This window comes from Tyto alba, unplaced genomic scaffold, assembly GCF_018691265.1.
Source record: "Tyto alba isolate M040663 unplaced genomic scaffold, T.alba_DEE_v4.0 Super-Scaffold_21, whole genome shotgun sequence".
NCBI lineage: Eukaryota > Metazoa > Chordata > Aves > Strigiformes > Tytonidae > Tyto > Tyto alba.
The window spans coordinates 20,707,027-20,713,026 of NW_024881295.1; the positions used below are offsets into that span (position 1 = coordinate 20,707,027).

A 6,000-nucleotide genomic window follows, 5' to 3' on the forward strand; every position below is an offset into this window, starting at 1 on the left:
AGGCATTAGGGCTATTCGGATATTGTAGACAATGGATAGAGAACTACAGTTTTAAGGTTCAATTCCTATATGAACAATTGTCTAAAGACAAAATACCCAAGTGGACCCCTCAGGATCAAGAGCAGTTTGCCAGTCTCAAAAGGGAGCTAAGTCAAGCACCGGTTTTAAGTCTGCCAGATTTAAAGCGGCCATTCCATTTATTTGTTAACATACATGAAGGAACGGCATTCGGAGTATTAACTCAGGAATGGGACGGACAAAAGAAACCGGTGGCATACCTATCAAAGCTGTTGGACCCTGTGAGCAGGGGTTGGCCAAGTTGTTTACAGATCATTGTTGCTGCTGCCTTATTACTTGAAGAAACAAACCGTATTACCTTTAATGGGGAAATTGTCCGATATGCGCCTCATAATATAAGAGGAGTGTTACAACAAAAAGCAGAAAAATGGCTTACAGATAGTCGATTATTGAAATATGAAGGAATACTTATAGAATCCCCTAAATTGACTTTGAAAACTATTGGAGCAGTTAATCCCGCTGAATTTTTGTACCCAGGAGAAGGTAATGAACTATTGCACAATTGTTTCCAAACAATTGAACAGCAGACACGTATTAGGCCAGACCTAGAAGAAGAAGAACTACAATGTGGGGAAGTTTTATTTATAGACGGATCATCACGAATAGTAGAAGGTAAACGATTGTCCGGATATGCCGTTGTTAAGTTGGAAAAAGGAGAATTTAAGACAATAGAATCAGGCCCCCTGAGTGCCGGCTGGTCGGCTCAAGCCTGTGAGCTGTATGCATTGTGGAAAGCATTAGTATCACTGAAGGGAAAGGATGGAACTATATATACAGACTCACGCTATGCGTTTAGGGTAGTACACACTTTTGGAAAAATATGGGAGGAAAGAGGATTTGTTAACTCGCAGGGAAAAGAACTGATACACCCGGAATTAATTCGGCGAGTTCTGGGGGCATTGAAAATGCCGAATAAAATAGCAGTTGTACATATAAAGGGACACCAGCGAGGTACAAGTTATCAAGTTAGGGGAAATAATGCAGCTGATACAGAAGCAAAACGAGTGGCAGGCAATTATAATACGATTTTGACGATACAAGTACGTGTTAGTAAAAATCTGAGCTTTGAGTCTGCAGAAAAGGAAAAACTAGAACAAATGGGAGCTAAGGAACAAGAGGGTAAATACATATTGCCAGATGGGAGGGAAGTCTTGCCAAAAGGCATAGCACTTGAAATATTTTCAAAAATACACAGCAAAACACACTGGGGAACCCAGGCATTAGTTGATCATTTCAATCAACAGTTTGCCTGTATAGGCGTGTATAACATAGCAAAGACAGTCACGGCAGCCTGTGAGACCTGTCAAAAGGTTATTCGAAACAACATGAGACAAAAACCTCTTGGAGGACGTTCCCCAGCATACAGACCTTTCTCACACATACAAGTGGATTTTACTGAACTACCTAGGGTAGGGCGTTATAAATATTTATTAGCAATGGTGGATCATTTAACACATTATGTTGAGGCTTTTCCTACCTCCAGGGCAACTGCTAACCAAGTTACTAAAGTGTTACTTGAACACATTATACCTCGATATGGAGTGCCTGAAGTAATCGACTTGGACAGAGGAACACACTTTGTGTCAAAAATTGTTAGAGATCTAACCGAAAGCTTGGGTATTAAGTGGGAATACCATACACCATGGCATCCACAAAGTTCGGGAAAAGTTGAAAGGATGAATGGAGAAATCAAAACTATTTTGACTAAATTAATGATAGAAACCAAATTATCATGGATTAAGTGCATACCCATGGCACTATTAATTCTCAGAACCAGACCCCGAGCAGATGTGGGAATATCAGCGTTTGAAATGGTGTATGGAATGTCCTATAGAATTGAAAATCCACAAACAAATGTTTTAATTCGAGACCATGTGATTAATGAATATGTTTCACAATTAGCAGAACATCGTAATAAGCTTTGGGAACACGGACTGATTGTGCAACGACCCCCGTTGGACTTAAAAATTCACAATGTTAAACCTGGGGATTGGATATTGGTTAAAGTATGGAAGGAAGAAACCCTAAAACCCAATTGGGAGGGACCTTATCTTGTTTTACTTACAACAGAAACAGCTGTCCGGACTGCTGAGCGTGGATGGACTCATGCCAGTCGCATTAAAGGACCCCGTGACGAAACCTCAATGGAAAGTAATCAGTACTCCAGGTGATACCAAGATAACCCTGAAGAGATAATGATAGAGACTTTGTTTGAGCATTTTGTCGCATTGCCTCTTGGTATAAAGTGTATATTGCTGTTTTTACTTGAAATAATAATTTCTTTGTTCATTTATTATATATGGAAATGCACAAAGTGGGGTAGAAAAAATTGCTAGAATATAGAAAATATACTGATATAAGTAATGTATGCATTTTAAATATACGAGTTAGGTGTAATCATTTGAACTGTAACTGTTACCCATTTGCTTGTTTTAGGTGCAAGGCATACCAGGATAAATGGTGGACATAATGTGAGAAATTAGACAAGAAATTATTTGGGGAGTCCCATGAGTGGTGGGAAGTTTTGCCAAAGAAATAAACCCTCAATATTATTGGTACCAATCTGACGAACCGGTCCCCTTTGTAGCTGAAATCTTGGCTATAAAATGCAGAAGGGAAGTACTAACTGTGTCTTGCTTTGTCCCATTAGTTAAAGCTGCAAAGTGGGAAGCCTATACAAACAGGCAGAAAGCCCGAAACAGCTGTTCTCCTGAAGAATTCCCTTGCTGCCGAGAAGATGGTACACCCCGTGGCTCGAAGCAACCGAGTCGACGGGCGAGGCAGAGGAGGAACAAACCGTGGAGAAAAGAATCAGAACAATGGGACGCAAAAGCAGCAATGGTCGAACTTCCCCAGGACTGGTAAAAATATACTTAAATTGGAAAAATTGACAGACACCCTTTTTCCTGGTATACCGTTAGTTTTGTTACTGATAATAGCCCAGGCAAAAGGAGGAAACCCTCATGAACCTATGGCTTGGAAATTATATAATTTACCAGAGTCAAAATTAATTCAAACTCAGAACGGTCCAGGGAAGTGGAATTTCTCCGTGGATCTATATTCCCTGATACCTATAGAACAGGACTTCCCTTGTTTTTACCCAAGAACAAGCAAAGCTTCAAGCCCAATGCAAGGCATTTTATATATGTCCAGCAAATAACCCTGGTAGAAGTTATTGTAATTGGCCAGGACACTATTTTTGTGCCTACTGGGGTTGTGAAACTATTGCTTCAGATTGGGTAACGCGAGGAGATAAATATATAAATGTAACTTGGGGACCCCCGGGCTGTACTCCCCCAAAGCATGATTTTGATGGACACCCTAGACAACCCTGTGGAAGTGTGTCTTGTAATAGGATTGAAATTATTATAAAGGAACCCCAAGATGACACATGGTTAGTTGGCCGTATGTGGGGAATTAGATATTGGGAATCAGGAGCAGATAGGGGAAGCTACTTTAGAATAGTTAAAGAAAAGCTTCCTCATGATTCTTTGCCAATAGGACCAAATCTGGTCCTGAATCCACCCACTTTTCCTAAGAGAAAAATGGTTCCCACGAAGTGTTACAACCATTCGTCCAAACTTCCTATCAGTAACAGATAGAACAACTAATGACACGGTGACTGAGTACTCTTCAGTTAGGGATTCAGGAGTGTCAGAATCTAAAGACCCCTTATGGGATTTAATGCAAGCCTCTTATCGTACCCTTAATGAAAGTAAACCAAATTTAACTAAGGAATGCTGGTTATGTTACAATATTAGACCACCATATTTTGAGGCAATCGGAATACCAGATAGGATTCAATGGTCTAGTGGTTCAAACCCACAAGAATGCCAATGGGATGACCAGAGGAACCATACACAAGGAATTACTATTCAATTAGTAACAGGTCAAGGAAAATGTATAGGTACAGTTCCCAAAAGGTATCAGCCCTTGTGCAACCAAACAATCACTAACACCAATATAAAAAGACACAAGGATCAAAATGACAAATGGGCTATCCCGACACCAGGAGCTAAGTGGGTTTGTTCAGACATCGGAGTAACGCCTTGCCTATCCTTAAACGTGTTTAATAAATCTCAGTTTTGCATACAGGTGATTATTGTTCCTCGTCTGATCTATCACACCTCTGAGGAGGTGTTACGCCACTTTGAAGGAGATCTGAATAGACAAAAACGAGAGCCAATTACAGTGGTAACCCTAGCTACTCTGCTGATAGCGGGCAGAGTTGGAGCAGGTACAGGCATAGCCTCCCTAGTAAAAGGTCAGGAATTACAAAGTTTACAGATGGCTGTAGATGAGGATTTAGCAAAAATAGAACGATCTATCCAAAATTTAGCCACTTCAGTAAAGTCTTTATCAGAGGTAGTGCTGCAAAATAGAAGAGGATTAGATCTATTGTTCTTAAAGGAAGGAGGGTTATGTGTAGCTCTCAATGAAGAATGTTGTTCTTTTGCTGACCATACGGGAGTAGTCCAGGACACCATGTCTGAACTCCGGAAAAGGTTAGATCAACGTAAAAAAAGATCGTGAGACGGGCAGATCGTGGTATGAAAACTGGTTTAATGTTTCACCATGGCTAACGACTTTGTTATCTGCTTTAGCAGGACCGCTTATTATGTTGATTCTGGGGCTTATATTTGGACCTTGTATAATACGCTATATTTTACACTTTATTAGAGAATGGTTTGACATAGCTAAACTACTTATTCTAAGGTCTGAGTTAAAATATAAAAGTGTATCTATTAATGAAGACAAGGATGATGAAGATTGTTGTGAATGCGTTATACCATGTAAGAACTATGATTGTAATTGTGAGATATTACCCTGTGAATGTTGTGATAAACGTTGGAATTGTGGAAGGAGAATTGCTTGCAGTGCCAAGAATGAAAGTAGCGTCTAATAAACAATAGTAGGATAAAAAGAAAAAGGGGGGATTGTGAGAAACTATGGACTAGGATATTGTTAAGACTTATACTAAACCCAATGTAAAGGTGGGATAACAAAGGATGTGAAATCGCTAAGGCAAACAGCTACTAACTCAGATGTCGCTTGTGCAAACATGACCGACGCCGCTTGCGCAAACCGCAGGATGTCCCGAGGAAACTGATAGAAGTAAGAAAAACAACTCCGTATAAGGACATGAAAGCGGGGCGGGGAGGACTCCTTGCTTCAGCCTCGACATCCACCAGGAGGAAGAAAACGACCCCCTAGCAACAGTTGGAACATGCGCAGAGTATCTCCACCACTCTAGACCCCAGCAACAGTTGGAACATAGTATCTCCACCACTCTATGAACACGGGAGTCAGGATGTATAAAAAGGGACAGTCTTATCTACTCAGCACGGCAGTTGGTGGAGCGTAGACTCCCCTGCCGTCCAGCACTGGTTTTGCTCATTTTCTACTTGCTATAATTAATAAAATTTTAATTGGATTACGACCCATTGTAGTCTCAATTTATAACACCACCAAAGAACCCAACACACGCTCCCCACCCCACCCCCCCCCCAACAAACAAACAAACAAAAAAACCAGAAAAAAACCAGGAAATATTTCAGAAGATTCAGCTAGAAGAAATGTTGTCTAGGAAGTACCTGGGGTTTGCTGTTTAAGGATGACCACAAGCACCAGGAGAGGCGTCTCCGGCCATGCATGGAAAGCAGACCGTCCTCACAAGAATACCACGCAGCCGTGAGCAGCGTGAATGTCCTGCCAGGGAAAGGTGGAAACACAACCAAGTGGCAAAACCTGACTTCGCAGTGGGAAAAGCTTCGGGACAATCTAGTGGTGGTGGCCTCTTCTAGCATTAACTCAGGCCATGGCTTTCCCGTGACACCTGGAAGATGGTGAACAGCCTCAGAGATTTCACAAACGTGCCAAGTGGATGCATGTGTGAATAATATTCGGTGAGACCCTGACCTA

The 6,000-nt window shown here is 41.2% G+C and overlaps 1 protein-coding gene across 1 annotated transcript in view; it reads right to left on the reverse strand.

Moving 5' to 3' along the window:
- Nucleotides 1–2,186, reverse strand: part of AGK (acylglycerol kinase) — a 44,192-nt gene extending 42,006 nt beyond the window's left edge. The window contains exon 1 of the mRNA XM_042795522.1: nt 2,144–2,186. The gene's annotated coding sequence lies outside the window, so the exon portion shown is untranslated. The remainder of the gene's footprint in view (nt 1–2,143) is intronic.
- Between the last annotated feature and the right edge of the window lie 3,814 nt (nt 2,187–6,000).